This window comes from Eubalaena glacialis, chromosome 15, assembly GCF_028564815.1.
Source record: "Eubalaena glacialis isolate mEubGla1 chromosome 15, mEubGla1.1.hap2.+ XY, whole genome shotgun sequence".
Taxonomy (NCBI): domain Eukaryota; kingdom Metazoa; phylum Chordata; class Mammalia; order Artiodactyla; family Balaenidae; genus Eubalaena; species Eubalaena glacialis.
Window position 1 is genome coordinate 44174775 of NC_083730.1, and position 17011 is coordinate 44191785.

At 35.3% G+C, this 17011-nt stretch overlaps 1 protein-coding gene and 1 pseudogene across 6 annotated transcripts in view; both read left to right on the forward strand.

Annotated features, from left to right (window-relative positions):
• The window catches only part of NOL4 (nucleolar protein 4), a 408480-nt gene that overhangs the window by 48212 nt on the left and 343257 nt on the right, over positions 1-17011 (forward strand). The gene's annotated exons all lie outside the window — the stretch shown is intronic.
• Positions 3691-3748, forward strand: LOC133076024 (U6atac minor spliceosomal RNA; annotated as a pseudogene).

Sequence of the window (17011 nt, forward strand, 5' to 3'; positions counted from 1 at the left end):
TTGTGTTGGCTCTTCTTGGTCATTTGCCTCTTCCCACAAACTTTAAAACAGTTTGTCGCTATCCATAAAATAATTTGCTGGGATTTTGACTGGATGTGCCTTGAATCCATAGATCAAGTTGGGAAGAACTGACATCTTGACAATAGTGAGTCTTCCTATCCAGGAACATAGAATATCTCTCCATTTATATAGTTCTTCTTTGATTTTATTCACCAGAGTTTTGTAGTTTTCCTTGGATAGATCATGTACATATTTTGTTAGGTTTATATCTAAATATTTTATTTTTTGGTGCTAACGTAAATGATATTGTTTTTATTTCAAATCCACTTGTTCATTGCTAGTGTATGGAAAATCAGTTGACTTTTGCATATTTAGCCTTTTATCCTGCACCCTTGTTATAACTGCTTATAAATCCCAGGAGTTTTTGTTGTTGTTGTTGTTGTTGATTCTTTTAGGTTTTCTACACAGATGATCATGTCATCTGTGAACAAAGACAGTTTTATGTCTTCCTTCCCAATCTGTATATCTTTCATTGCCTTTTATAGCATTAGCAAGGACTTCCGGTACAATGTTTAAAGGAGTGGTGAGGGGGGAAAATCCTTACGTTGTACTTGTTCTCAGTGGGAAAGCTTTGAGTTTCTCACCATTAAATATGACATTAGCTATAGTTTTTTTGTAAATAATCTTTGTTAAGTTGAGAAAGTTCCTCTCTATTCCTAGTTTACTGAAAGTTTTTACCATTAATGTGTACTGGTTTTTGTCAAAAGCTTTTTCTGCATCTATTGATATAATCACGTGATTTTTTTTTCTTTTTTTAAAAGTTTGTTGACATGATGGATTACATTAGTTGATTAACCAACCTTTCATACCTGGATCAAATTCTACCTAGTCATGGGATTCTCCTATGTTTTCTAGTAAAATATTTTACAGTTTTACATTTTACATTTATTATATGATCCATTTTGAGTTAATAAAGTATGAGGGGTGGGTTAAATTTTATGTGCTTTTCAGCTAATGGATGTCTATTGTTTTCTATCAAATTCATTTTATTAGGATTATAAGGTTAATTGAATTATTTAAAAATATGAGAAAGAGGAAGTTAAATTTAAAAAATAACCCTTAATCCCACGACCCCAAAATTGTCACTGTTAAACATTTTGGTGTGTTGCTTTCCACACTTTATTCTTTCTGCACTCAGTTTACAATAAATTGGGGAAGATATGAAACCATTCACAAATGTATTTTTGTATTGCTATTTTACTGATATAATTTATGTACCATAAAATTCACCCTTTTAACATGAACAATTTAGTGGTTTTAAGTATATTCACCAGGCTGTGCAACCGTCACCACTACATAATTGCAGAATATATTCATCATCCTGAAAATAATTGCTCACATCCATTAGCATTCACTCTTCATTTCTCCCTCCTCCTAGCCCCTGAAAACTAATCAACTTAATTATCTCAATGGATTTGCCTACCCTGGAAATTTTATATAAATGGAATGATACAATATGTGGCCTTTATGTCAGCCTTCTTCCACTTAGTGTAATGTTTTCAGAGTTCAGCCATGTCATAGCATGAATTAGTACATCATTTCTTTTTATGTACGAGTAATATTCCATTGTATGGATATGCCAAATTTTGTTTATACATTCTTTAGTTGATTGATACTTTGAGTAGTTTCTACTTTTGGCTATCATGAATAATGCTGCTATGAACGTTTGTGTACAAATTTTTGTGTGGACATATTATTCAATTCCTTGTTTTATACCCAGGAGGGGAATTCCTGGGTCATATGGTAACTCTAACTATTTTAGGAACTGCTAAGCTGTTTTCAAAATAGCTTTACCATTTAAATTCACACAGCAACGTTTGAGGTTTCCAAATTCTCCACATGTTAACCAACACTTGCTATTTCCCATTTTTAAAAATTATAGTCATCCTAGTGGATATGGAATAGTATCATCTTGTAGTTTGCATTTATCTAAATGACTAATCATGTTGAGCATCATGTCATGTGCTTATTGACCATTTGTACAATATATCGTCTCTAGGGAAATGTCTATTCAAGTTCTTTGCCCATTTAAAAAATTGTGTTGCCTGTTTATTGTAGAACTGTAAGACTTCTTTATATATTCTGGAACTATATCCTTATCCAATATATTATGAGCAAATATTTTCTTCCACTCTGTGGTTTGGATTTTCACTTCTTTGATAGTGTTCTTTAACATGTAAAATTTTTAGTTTTGATACAGTCCAAATTATCTCTCTTTTCCTTGGTTGATTATGCTGTAGGTGTCATATTAATAAACTGTCACCTAAAGCAGGGTGATAAAGATTTACACCTATGTTTTCTTCTAAGAATATTATAACTTTAGCTCTAACATTTAGGTTACTGATTCATTTTGAGTTACATTTTGGATATGGTATGAGAGAGGCATCCAATTCAGTCTTTTGCACGTGCATATCCAGTTGTCCTAGCACCATTTGTCAAAAACTATTCTTTGCTTTGTTGAATTGTCTTGGCACCCTTGTCAAAAACCATGTGACTATGGATGTATGATTTACTTATGAGTGCTCAATTCTACTCCATTGATCTATATGTCTATCTTTATGGTAGTAGCATGCTGTCTTGATTATTGCACTTTTGTAATATGTTTTGACATCAAGAAGAGTGACTTCTCTAACTTTCTTTTTTGTAGATGGGTTTAGTTTTTCTGAGTCTTGCGTCTCCAATGAATTTTAGGATCAACTTGCCAATTTCTTTTTTTTAACCTTTTATTTTCTTGTTGAAGTATAGTTGATGTACAATATTATATAAGTTACAGGTGTACAATATAATGATTAACGCTTTTTCAAGGTTATAATCCCTTTATAGTTATTATAAAATATTAGCTATATTCCCTGTGTTGTACAATAATATATCCTTGTAGCTTATTTTATACATAATAGTTTGTACCTCTTAAAAAAAGGAGTTGGAATTTTGATATAGATTGTGTTGAATCTATAGATTAATTTGGGGAATATTGGTATCTTACCAATATTAAGTCTTCTAATCTTGGAACTTAGGATGTCTATTTATTTGTATTTTTTAAAATCAGCTTTATGAGGTAAATTGACATATAAAATTGTAAGATATTTAGAGTGTACACTGTGGTGATTGGATATACATGGTGAGAGGATTCCTCCCATCTAGATAATTAACACATACGTCAGCTTTTTCTTTTTTGTTGGTGAAAAAATTTAAATTCTATTAGCAAATTTCAATGATATGGTACAGTGTCATCAACTGTAGTCACCATGTTTTGCATTAGATCTTCAGATCTTATTCCTATTATAGCTGAAAGTTAGTACCCTTTATGTAGCCTCCCTGGCAACCACTTTTCTACTCTCTGTTTCTATGATTTTTGACTTTCTTTTTAGATTCCACATATGATACCATGAGGTTTTTGTCTTTTTCTGTATGGCTTATTTCACTTAGCATAATACTCTCAAGGTCCATCAGTGTTGTTGCAAATTGTACTATTTCCTCCTTTCTCAGGGCTGAATAGTATTCCATTATATATATATATATATATATATATATATATATATATATATATCACATCTTCTTTATGTGTTCATCCATTGATGGACAAAGGTTGTTTGCATATCTTGGCTATTGTGAATAATACAGTGAACATGGGTGTTGTATAAAAGGAGAAAAGGTTAGCAGTCCTCTCGACAAGGATGGAAGAGGGCTTGCACAGCAACAGGGATGCAGAGGGCAAAGTGGAGAGATTCCTGGACAGAGGGTTGGTGCCGACCGGCACTCACCAGCCTGAGAAGCTTGTCTGCTCACCCCCTGGGGCGGGTGGGGGCTGGGAGCTGAGGCTCTGGCTTCGGAAGTCAGATCCTAGGGAGAGGACTGGGGTTGGCTGCATGAACACAGCCTGAAGGGGGCTAAAGCGCCACAGCTAGCCAGGAGGGAGTCCAGGAAAAAGTCTGGAACTGCCAAAGAGGCAAGAAACCATTGTTTCAGGGTGCACGAGGAGAGGGGATTCAGAGTACCGCCTAGATGAGCTCCAGAGACTGGTGTGAGCCGTGGCGGATGCCAGAGACAGGCATGAAACGCTAACACTGCTGCTACAGTCACCAAGAAGCCTGTGTGCAAGCACAGGTCACTATCCACACACCCCCTCCCGGGAGCCTGTGCAGCCCGCCACTGCCAGGGTCCCATGATCCAGGGACAACTTCCCCGGGAAAACGCACGGCGTGCCTCAGGCTGGTGCAACATCATGCTGGCCTCTGCCGCCGCAGGCTCACCCCGCATCCACACCCCTCCTTCCCCCCGGCCTGAGTGAGCCAGAGTCCCCTAGTCAGCTGCTGCTTTAACCCCGTCCTGTCTGAGTGAAGCACAGATGCCCACAGGCGACCCACACGCAGAGGCAGGGCCAAATCCAAAGCTGAACCCCAGGAGCTGTGCAAACAAAGAAGAGAAAGGGAAATTTCTCCCAGCAGCCTCAGGATCATCAGATTAAATCTCCACAATCAACTAGATGTACCCTATATCAGTGGAATACCAGAATAGACATTGAGTCATCCCCAAATTGAGGCAGTGGACATTGGGAGCAACTGTAGACTTGTGGTTTGCTTTCTGCATCTAATTTGTTTCTGGTTTTATGTTTATCTTAGTTTAGTATTTAGAGTTTATTATCATTGGTAGATTTGTTTATTGATTTGGTGGCTCTCTTCCTTTTTTTTTAATATATATATATATACATATATATATATATTTTCCTTTTTCTCTTTTTGTGAGTGTGTATGTGTATGCTTCTTTGTGTGATTTTGTCTGTATAGCTTTGCTTTTACCATTTGTCCTAGGGTTATGTTTGTCCGTGGTTTTTTTAGTTTTGTTTTGTTTTGGGTTTTTTTTGGATAGTTTTTAGCACTTGTTATCATTGGTGGATTTGTTTTTTGGTTTGGTTGCTTTCTTACTTTCTTTTTTCTTTTCTTTTCCTTTTATTACTTTTTAATTTTTAATTTTTAATAATTTTTTATTTTAATAACTTTATTTTATTTTTTTCTTTCTTTCTTTTTATCTCCCTTTTCTTCTGAGCCGTGTGGCTCACAAGGTCTTTGTGCTCCGGCTGGTATCAGGCCTGAGCCTCTGAGGTGGGAGAGCCGAGTTCAGGACATTGGTCCACCAGAGACCTCCCGGCTTCACGTAATATCAAACAATGAAAGCTCTCTCAGTGATCTCCATCTCAAAGTAAAACCCAACTCCACCCAATGACCAGCAAGCTACAGTGCTAGACACCCTATGCCAAACAACTAGCAAGACAGGATCACAACCTCACCCATTAGCAGAGAGGCTGCCTAAAATCATAAAGAGGTCACAGACACCCCAAAACACACCACCGGACGTGGTCCTGCCCACCAGAAAGACAAGATCCAGCCTCATCCACCAGAACACAAGCACCAGTCCCCTCCACCAGGAAGACTACACAACCCACTGAACCAACCTTACCCACTGGGGGCAGACACCAGAACAATGGGAACTACGAACCTGCAGCCTGTGAAAAGGAGACCCCAAACACAGTAAGTTAAGCAAAATGAGAAGACAGAAAAACACACAGCAGATGAAGGAGCAAGGTAAAAACCCACCAGACCAAATAAATGAAGAGGAAATAGGCAGTCTACCTGAAAAAGAATTCAGAGTAATGATAGTAAAGATGATCCCAAATCTTGGAAACCGAATGGAGAAAATAAAAGAAACGTTTAACAAGGACCTAGAAGAACTAAAGAGCAAACAAACAATGATGAACAACACAATAAATTAAATTAAAAATTCTCTAGAAGGAATCAATAGTAGAATAACTGAGGCAGAGGAACAGATAAGTGACCTGGAAGATAAAATAGTGGAAATAACTACTGCAGAGCAGAATAAAGAAAAAAGAATGAAATGATTTGAGGACAGTCCCAGAAACCTCTGGGACAACATTAAACACATCAACATTCGAATTATAGGGGTCCCAGAAGAAGAAGAGAAAAAAAAAGGCACCAAGAAAATATTTGAAGAGATTATAGTTGAAAACTTCCCTAATATGGGAAAGGAAATAGTCAGTCAAGTCCAGGAAGTGCAGAGAGTCCCATACAGGATAAATCCAAGGAGAAACATGCCAGGACACATATTAATCAAACTATCAAAAATTAAATACAAAGAAAAAATATTAAAAGCAGCAAGGAAAAAACAACAAATAACATAAAAGGGAATCCCCATAAGGTTAACAGCTGATCTTTCACTAGAAAGTCTGCAAGCCAAAAGGGAGTGGCACAATATATTTAAAGTGATGAAAGGGGAAAACCTACAAACGAGATTACTCTACCCAGCAAAGATCTCATTCAGATTCGATGGGGAAATTAAAACCTTTACAGGCAAGCAAAAGCTAAAAGAATTCAGCACCACCAAACCAGCTTTCCAACAAATGCGAAAGGAACTTCTCTAGGCAGGAGATACAACAGAAGGAAAGACCTACAATAACAAACCCCAAAAAATTAAGAAATGGTAATAGGAACATACATATCAAAAATTACCTTAAATGTAAATGGATTAAATGCTCCAACCAAAAGACATAGACTGGCTGAATGGATACAAAAACAAGACCCATATATATGCTGTCTACAAGAGACCCACTTCAGACCTAGGGACACATACAGATGGAAAATTTAGGGGATGGCAAAAGATATTCCATGCAAATGGAAATCAAAAAAGCTGGAGTAGCAATTCTCATATCAGACAAAATAGACTTTAAAATAAACACTATTAAAAGAGACAAAGAAGGACACTACATAATGATCAAAGGCTCAATCCAAGAAGAAGATATAAGAAGTGTAAATATTTATGCACCCAACATAGGAGCACCTCAATACATAAGGCAAATGCTAAAAGCCATAAAAGGGGAAATCAACAGTAACACAGTCATAGTAGAGGACTTTAACACCCCACTTTCACCACTTTCACCCCACTTTCATCCAAAATGAAACTAAATAAGAAACACAAACTTTAAATGATACATTAAAAAAGATGGACTTAATTGATATTTATAGGACATCCCATCCAAAAACAACAGAATACACTTTCTTCTCAAGTGCTCATGGAACATTCCCAGGAGAGATCATATCTTGGGTCACAAATCAAGCCTTGGTAAATTTAAGAAAATTGAAATCGTTTCAAGTATCTTTTCTGGGAACAACACTATGAGACCAGACATCAATTACAGGAAAAAATCTGTAAAAAATACAAACAATACACTACTAAATAACCAAGATAGCACTGAAGAAATCAAAGGGGAAATAAAAAAATACCTAGAAACAAATGAAACAAATGACAATGAAAACATGATGACCCAAAACCTATGGGATGCAGCAAAAGCAGTTCTTCGAGGGAAGTTTATAGCCATACAATCCTACCTTAAGAAACAAGAAACATCTCAAATAAACAACCTAACCTTACAGCTAAAGCAGTTAGAGAAAGAAGAACAAAATAACCCCAAAATTAGAAGAAGGAAAGAAATCATAAAGACCAGATCAGAAATAAATGAAAAAGAAATGAAGGAAGCAATGGCAAAGTTGAAAAAAACTAAATGCTGGTTCTTTAAGAAGATGAACAAAATTGATAAACCATTAGACAGACTCATCAAGAAAAAAAGGTAGACTACTCAAATCAATAGAATTTGAAATGAAAAAGGAGAAGAAATACTCCCATTGCAGAAATACATAGTATTATGAGACATTACTACAAGCAACTCTAGGCCAATAAAATGGACAACCTGGAAGAAATGGACAAATTCTTAGAAAAGCACAACCTTCTGAGACTAACCAGGAAGAAATAGAAAATATAAACTGACCAGTCACAAACACTGAAATTGAAACTGTGATTAAAAAGCTTCCAACAAACAAAAGCCCAGGACCAGATGGCTTCACAGGAGAATTTTGTCAAACATTTAGAGAACAGCTAACACCTATCCTTCTCAAACTCTTCCAAAATATAGCAGAGGAAGGAACACTCCCAAACTCATTCTACAAGGCCACCATCACCCTGATACCAAAACCAAAGATGCCACAAAGAAAGAAAACTACAGGCCAGTATCACTGATGAACATAGATGCAAAAATCCTCAACAAAATACTAGCAAACAGAATCCAACAGCACATGAAAAGGATCATACACCGTGATCAAGTGGGGTTTATCCCAGTAATGCAAGAATTCTTCAATATACACAAATCAATCAATGTAATAAACCATATTAACAAACTGAAGGAGAAAAACCATATGATCATCTCAATAGATGCAGAAAAAGTTTTCAACAAAGTTCAACACCCATTTATGATAAACACCCTCCAGAAAGTAGGCATAGAGGGAACTTACCTCAACATAATAAAGGCCATATATGACAAACCCACAGGCAACATCGTTCTAAGTGGTGAAAAACTGAAACCATTTCCTCTAAGATCAGGAACAAGACAAGGTTGGCCACTCTCAGCAGTATTATTCAACATAGTTTTGGAAGTTTTAGCCACAGCAATCAGAGAAGAAAAAGAATTAAAAGGAATCCAAATTGGAAAAGAAGTAAAGCTGTCACTGTTTGCAGATGACATGATACTATACATAGAGAATCCTAAAGATGCCACCAGAAAACTACTAGAGCTAATCAATGAACTTGGTAAAGTTGCAGGATACAAAACTAATGCACAGAAATCTCTTGCATTCCTATACACTAATGATGAAAAATCTGAAACTAGAAATTAAGGAAACACTCCCATTTACCACTGAAACAAAAAGAGTAAAATACATAGGAATAAACCTACCTAAGGAGACAAAAGACCTGCATGCCGAAAACAATAAGACACTGATGAAAGAAATTAAAGATGATACAAAGTGATTGAGAGATATACCATGTTCTTGGATTGGAAGAATCAACATTGTGAAAATGACTATACTAACCAAAGCAATCTACAGATTCAATGCAATCCCTATCAAACTACCAATGGCATTTTTCATAGAACTAGAATAAAAAAATTCACAATATTTATGGAAATACAAAAGATCCCGAATAGCCAAAGCAATCTTGAGAAAGAAAAACAGAGCTGGAGGAATTAGGCTCCCAGACTTCAGACTATACTACAAAGCTACAGTAATCAAGACAGTGTGGTACTGGCACTATAACAGAAATATAGATCAATGACACAAGATAGAAAGCCCAGAGATAAACCCACACACATATGGTCACCTTATCTTTGATAAAGGAGGCAAGAATATACAATGGAGAAAAGACAGCCTCTTCAATAAGTGGTACTGGGAAAACTGGACAGCTACATGTAAAAGTATGAAATTAGAACACTCCCTAACACCATACACAAAAGTAAACTCAAAATGGGTTAAAGACCTAAATGTACAGCCAGACACGATAAAACTCTTAGAGGAAAACATAGGCAGAACACTTTATGACATAAATCACAGCAAGATCCTTTTTGACCCACCTCCTAGAGTAATGGAAATAAAAACAAAAATAAACAAATGGGACCTAATGAAACTTAAAAGCTTTTGCCCAGCAAAGGAAACCATAAACAAGATGAAAAGATCCTCAGAATGTGAGAAAATATTTGCAAATGAAGCACCGACAAAGGATTAATCTCCAAAATATATAAGCAGCACATGCAGCTCAATATTGAAAAAACAAACAATGCAATCCAAAAATGGGCAGAAGACCTAAATAGACATCTCTCCAAAGAAGATATATAGATTGTCAACAAACACATGAAAGGATGCTCAACATCACTAATCATTAGACAAATGCAAATCAAAACTACAATGAGGTATCACCTCACACCTGTCAGAATGGCCATCATCAAAAATATCTACAGACAGTAAATGCTGGAGAGGGTGTGGAGAAACGGGAACCCTCATGCACTATTGGTGGGAATATAAATTGATACAGCCACTATGGAGAACACTATGGAGGTGCCTTAAAAAACTAAAAACAGAACTACCATATGACCCAGCAATCCCCCTACTGGGCATATTCCCTGGGAAAACCATAATTCAAAAAGAGTCATGTACCACAATGTTCATTGCAGCTCTATTTACAATAGCCAGGACATGGAAGCAACCTAAGTGTCCATCGACAGATAAATGGATAAAGAAGATGTGGCACATATATACAATGGAATATTACTCAGCCATAAAAAGAAATGAAATTGAGCTATCTGTAGTGAGGTGGATGGACTTAGAGTCTGTCATAGAGTGAAGTAAGTCAGAGAGAGAAAACCAAATACCGTATGCTAACACATATATATGGAGTCTAAAAGAAATGGTTCTGAAAAACCTAGGGGCAGGACAGGAATAAAGATACAGATGTAGAGAATGGACTTGAGGACACGGGAAGGGTAAGGGTAAGGTGGGACGAAGTGAGAGAGTGGTATGGACATATATACACTACCAAATGTAAAATAGATAGCTAGTGGGAAGCAGCCGCATAGCACAGGGAGATTAGCTCGGTCCTTTGTACCACCTAGTGGGGTGGGATAGGGAGCGTGGGAGGCAGATGCAAGAGGGAGGAGATATGGGGACATATGTATATGTATAGTTGATTCACTTTGTTGTAAAGCAGAAACTAACATACCATTGTAAAGCAATTATACTCCAATAAAGATGTTTAAAAAATAAATACAGTGAACATGGGAGTACAGATATCCCTTCCATATTTTGTTTTCATTTGCTTTGGATATATACCTAGGAAAAGTATTGGTGGATCAAACAGTAGTTCTATTTTTAATTTTTTTGAGAAATACCATATTGTTTTCCATAGTGCCCACAGCCATTTACAATTCCTTTTCTTTGTGTCCTTGTAAACACTTGTTATGGCTTTTCTTTTTGATGATAGCCATCCTAACAGGTGTGAGGTGGTTATCTCATTGTGGTTTTGACTTGCATTTCCCTGATGATTAGTGATGTTGAGCACCTTTGCATGTACTTGTTGGCCATTTGGATATTTTCTTTGGAAAACTGTCTATTCAGATCCTCTGCTCATTTTTTAATTGAACTTTTTTCCTGTTAAGTTTATAAGTTCTTTTTCTGTTTTGGATATTAACCCCTTATCAGATATATGGTTTGCAGATATTTTCAACTAGTCCAGTAGGTTGCCCTTTAATTTACTTGGTGGTTTTCTTTACCATGCAGAAGGTTTTTAATTTGATATAGTCCTACTTATTTACTTTTTCTTTTGTTGCCTTTGTTTTTGGTGTCAAATCCAAAAAATCATTACGAAGACCACTGTCAAGGAGCTTACCGCCTATGTTTCTTTTAGGAGTTTTATGGTTTCAGATCTTACATTCAAGTGTTTAATCCATTTAGAGTTGATTTTTGGGTATCGTGTAAAATAGGGGTGTAAGTCTCCTTTATTTCAACAGTATTTTGAAATTTTCAGTGTTGAAGTAATTTCTTCTCGAAAATATTTTCGTATTTTCTATGGTGTTGCAAAGGGAATTGTTTTAGTAATTTCATTTTCAGATTTTTCATTGCTAGTGTATAAAACACAACTTTTATATATTGTTCTTGTATCCTGCAACCTTGCTAAACTCATTTACTAATCCCATCAGTTTTTCAGTTGGTTTGTAAGGATATTCTCTATACATTAATTTTTATAGGTTGAATCAGCTTTATATTCCTGTGACTAACCCATGTGGTCATTGTGTATATAATTTTTTATATGCTGCTGAAATTAGCTTGCTATTATTTTGTTGGAGATTTTTGTATCTGTATTCATAAAGGATACTGATCTGTAATTTTGTTTTCCTGTTATGTCATTGCATGGTTTTGGTATCAGGGTGATACTGACCTTAGAGAATCAGTTGGGAAGTATTTCCTTTTTTTTTTTTTTTTTTTTTGGAGGAGTATATATAAAGTGATGGTATTAATTCTTCTTTAAACATTTGGTAGAATTCATTAGTGAGGCCTTATGGTCCTGGGCCCATATTTGTTGTAACTTAAAAAAAAATTGCTATGCAATCTCTTTTTCTGTTCTGTATCTATTCAGATTTTCTACTTTTTCTTGAGTCGGTTTTGGTAGTTTGTATTTTTCTAGTAATTTGTCCACTTTCATCTATATTATCTATTTTTTTGTAAACAGCTGTTCATAGTATCCCCTTGTAATCCTTTTTATGTAGGTTGGTAGCAGTGTTCCCTTTTTAATTCCTTATTTTAGTAATTTGAGTCTTCTTTCTTTTTGTAATTGGTTAGTCTAGCTAAAGATTTATCAGTGTTTTTGATATTTTCCATGAATGAATTTTTGGTTTCATTGATTTTCTCTCTTGTTTTTCTACACTCTGTTTCTGCATGTCTTGCATTTAGCTTGCCTTTGTTTTTCTAATTTCTTATGACAGAAAATTAGGTTGCGATCCTTCTTTTTTAAACTGTAGTAAATGCCTTTACCACTATAAATGGTATAAATTTAAATGGTATAAATTGTATAAATTTACTCCCTCAAAGCACTTCTTTTTCTGTATCCCCTAAATTTTGATATGGTTTTGATTTCTTCATCTCAAAGTATTTACTCATTGGTTATTGAAGAGTGTGTTGTTTTATTTCTAACATATTTGTGAGTTTTCCAAATTTCTTTGTTAGTGATTTCTAATTTTTTTGTATCATGGTTGTAGAAACATATCTTATATGATTTCAATCCTTTCGAATTTATTGAGACTTATTTGTGGGGCTAGTATATGGCCTATAATGGAGAATGCTGCATGTGCACTTGAGAAGAATATGTATTTCTGCTGTTGTTGGGCAGAGGGCTCTAAAGATGCCTGTTCGATTTAGTTCAGTGGTCCCCAACCTTTTTGGCACCAGGGACCAGTTTCGTGGAAGACAATTTTTCCACAGACCGGCTGAGGGGGGATGGTTTGGGGATGATTCAAGGGCATTACATTTATTGTGCACTTTATTTCCATTATTATTACATTGTAATATATAATGAAATAATTATACAACTCACCATAATGCAGAATCAGTGGGAGCCCTGAGCTTGTTTTCCTGCAACTAGATGGTCCTATCTGGGGGTGATGGGACACAGTGACACCCAAAGTGTGTTGCTTATGTCCAGTCTACTCCGTAAGATGCAGCTTTTCACTTGGCACTCACTGATAAAGTTTTGATATGAGTTTGCAAGCAATTGATTTACTATGGTCTCTGTGCAGAGACCATACATTAGCTCTATGCTAATAATAATTTGTATTTGCAGCCGCTCCCCAGCCTAGCATCACCACCTCAGCTCCATCTCAGATCATCAGGCATTAGATTCTCATAAGGAGCGTGCAACCTAAATCCCTTGCATGTGCAGTTCATAGTAGGGTTTGTGCTCCTATGAGAATCTAATGCCACTGCTGATCTTACAGGAGATGGAGCTCAGGTGGTAATGAGAATGATGGGGAGCAGCTGTAAATACAGATGAAGCTTCACTTGCTCACCCGCTGCTCACCTTCTGCTGTGTGGCCTGGTTCTGGTACCAGTCCATGGCCCCGGGGTTAGGGATTCCTGGTTTAGTTGGTTTATAATGTTGTTCAAGTTGTCTATTTCTTTGCTGATCTTCTGTCTAGTTGTTTGATGCATTATTGAAAGTTGAGTATTGAAGTCTCCAACTATTATTTTTGAACTGTCACACCCTTTAATTCTGTCAGTCTTTTCTTCTTGTATTTTGTGGCTCTGTTCAGCATGTATATGTTAATGATTGTTATGTATTCTTGAAGGATTGTCAATTTTATCATTATAAAGTGTCATTCTTTGCCTCTAGTAATAATTTTTATCTTAAAGTCTGTTTGGTCTAACATTGATACAGCCTCTTCACCTCTCTTTTGGTTTCTGTTTGCATGGTATATCTTTTTCCATCCTTTCACCTTCAACATGTTTGTGCCTGAATATGAAGTATGTCTATTGCAGATGTCTTTTTGAATGATTCTGTTAATCCATTTTGCCAGTATCTGTCTTTTAATTGTTGTATTTAATCCATTTACATTTAATGTAATTACTGATAAGGAGATAAGGAAGGACTTATTTCTTCTACTTTGCTACTTGTTTTCTATATGTCATTTTTTTGTTTCTTAATTCCTTCTTTATTATTTTCATTTGTATTCAATACTTATTTACTTTGTACCATTTTAATTTTCTTTTTGTTTCCTTTACTATACATTTTTGAGTTATTTTCTTAGTGGTTGCTGTGAGGATTACCATCAATTTCTTTCTTTTTAAGAAATTTCTTAATATATAGCAGTCTAGTTAGGATTTTTATCAGCATAATTTCAATAGCATATAAAATTTTGCTCCTAAATTCCTGGAACCAGTAAATCTCCCAGTATTTGCTAAGAGGCTATCTGTGTGTGTTAGGGCAAACCTTTGACACTCAGCTGGGTAGCCGACAGCTCTTTCCTAACCTTTACTTCCTGTGTGTGCAGAGCCTCAAGGTCAGCTAGAGGTGAGAACCTAGGTCCTTCTTAGACCTTCTCTGAGCATGCACACATTTCTATACATGTATGTGTTCTTCTGGAGTCCTAGGGAATATGTTGGAGTCTTCCAAAACTGTATGGACATCTCATTCCATAGTTTTTATTTTTAAGCTTTTGTTTAGTCTATTGCTTGACTCAGATGTTATTCACTGTCTTAGGCAGCTATGAAAGTAAAACATTTTCCTGTAATTGTTTTCCATAAATGCTCCTGAGGGGAGGGCTTTTCACATTAGGTAAGTTCTGAGTCATTCAACTTCAGACAGCCTGTTAAGTGGGGTCTCCCAGGGAACTACTAGACAGATAAAGTAATGTGAACGTTCTTTGGGACTAAGGCTTCAAAAAAGTTGCAGTTCCATTCTCTTTCTTCTGGTGGCTACAAGGTTGCACTAATAATGTGGGCTGTTACTTATCAAAGCTACTGCAGAGCAACATATTAGGAGATGGAACTAGAGGAAGTTAAAACACTTGTTCAAGGGTCAAATGTAAAATGCATTTCTTGTAAATAGCGTATAGTTGGGTCTTGCTTTTTTAATACAATGCCTGCCTTTCAATTGGGTATTCATAAGAACATTTATATTTAATGTGGTTTGGGTTAAGTCTATCATCTTGCTGTTTGCTTTCTATATGTCCAGTCTGTTCTTTGTTCTTTTCCCCCTCTTCTCTGCATTTTTTGAATTAAATATTAGTGGTTGCTGTACAGTTTATAGTGTACCTCTTTAAATAATGAAAGTCTGCCTTCAAGAATTATACAACTTGTATAGTTCAGGAAGCCTATAACAGTACACTTTCAGTACACTCCTGACATTTATGCTATTAATATATATTAACAGTGTTTTTCCTATAGATATGTGATAAATCCCATAATACATTATTTTGTTCCGATATCAATGATCTTTAAAGATATTTACATAATAAGAATAATATTCAAATATATTTACCCATGTGGTTACCATTCTAGTGCCCTTCATTCCTTTTATAGATCCATATTTCCATCTGGTATCATTTCTTTCTGCCTGAAAGACATTTCTCCATGAAGGATATTAACATTCCTTATAGTATAAGTCTGTTAGCCAAATTCTTTTGGCTTTGTATGTCTGACAATATATCTTTTCCTCATTTTAAAAAAATACTGTGATTATTTATACATGTCTGTATATTTTAAATCTCATTCTTTGTTTTCTATTTACCTTGCTTTTCTTAATGTCCCTTTTCCATTACATTGACATTTTAAATTATTTTTTAATTCACATTTCCCATTTATAATTTGGAATTTATACACTAGATTTGTCTTAGTGCTTGCCATTTACATTCGAGATCATGCATAATTATTAAATTCTACATCTTGACCTTCCTGCTAGTCATTTTACTCTTACCATATTTTCATGGATTACAATTGTTTTGTTTAGTCTTTCGAACTCCAGAATGTAGATAATATTATTGTTCTTCTTTTATATAATTATTTCTTCTAAATATATATTACATATAACATATAAAGCTTATTTATCTTTATTTCATAAATCCAGTTGTTTTTAGGCTTATATCCAAATTCACTAGTTTCTTTCCATATTTCTTTTTCTAGTCAGTTGGTATTTTCCTCTGCAGGTGTTTTTCCCCCCCTAAAATTAGTGCTTTAGAAGTTCCTTTAGTTACTCAGTGGTTGGTTATTTCTTAATTTTCTAGCTGAAAATATTTTTATATAGACCTATTATTTTAACTCTTAAACTCTTTTTAAAAAGGTTATTTTATTTTCTATATTCCATTATACCTCCTGTTGAGAAATGTGCTGTCAGTCCTATTGTCCTCTCTGTAGATGATCTGTCTCTTTTTCTTGAAGGTCTTCACATTTTTTTCTTTATCATTCTATGGTGTTCTACAGATTCACTAGAATGTGTCTAGGGGGAGATTTCAAAATAGTTATGCTTTTTGATATATATATTTCTTAAACTTCCGAATTCATGACTTTTATCAGTTGTGGAGAATTATTATCTTCTTAAACTTAAAGAGGGAAAGAAATTATGTAAAAATGAGTAGGAAGATTTAGAAAATAATAAAAGAGGAAAAAAAACAAATTTAGAAAGTAGGAACTCTAAGGTTTCAATAGAAATTTAGATAACATTGAAAAGAAAATTGATGAAGTGAAATCTGGATGTGCAGATATTTCCCCAAATGCAGTCATTGTTCATTCATTCCTTTCCCTCTAATTCCTTGCACTTAGAAATCTGCTTCATTTTCCTTACTTCACCAGAATCCAAGGTTTAGTCTCTTCTTCCCCCCACTCTCTCCAGTCCCAGAAGCTGTAGGTTCCTGGTGTAGGCAGTTACTCCCAGAGAAAATTAAGCTTTAGTTTTCTGTTATAGCTTACTCCTCTGGTTTCATTTTGCCATTTCTTTTAAATTTTAATTTTTGGGTCCTTGAGGATTACCTGTACTTATGAGTGAGCTCAATAATACATTTAAGATGCTTGTGTTCTCT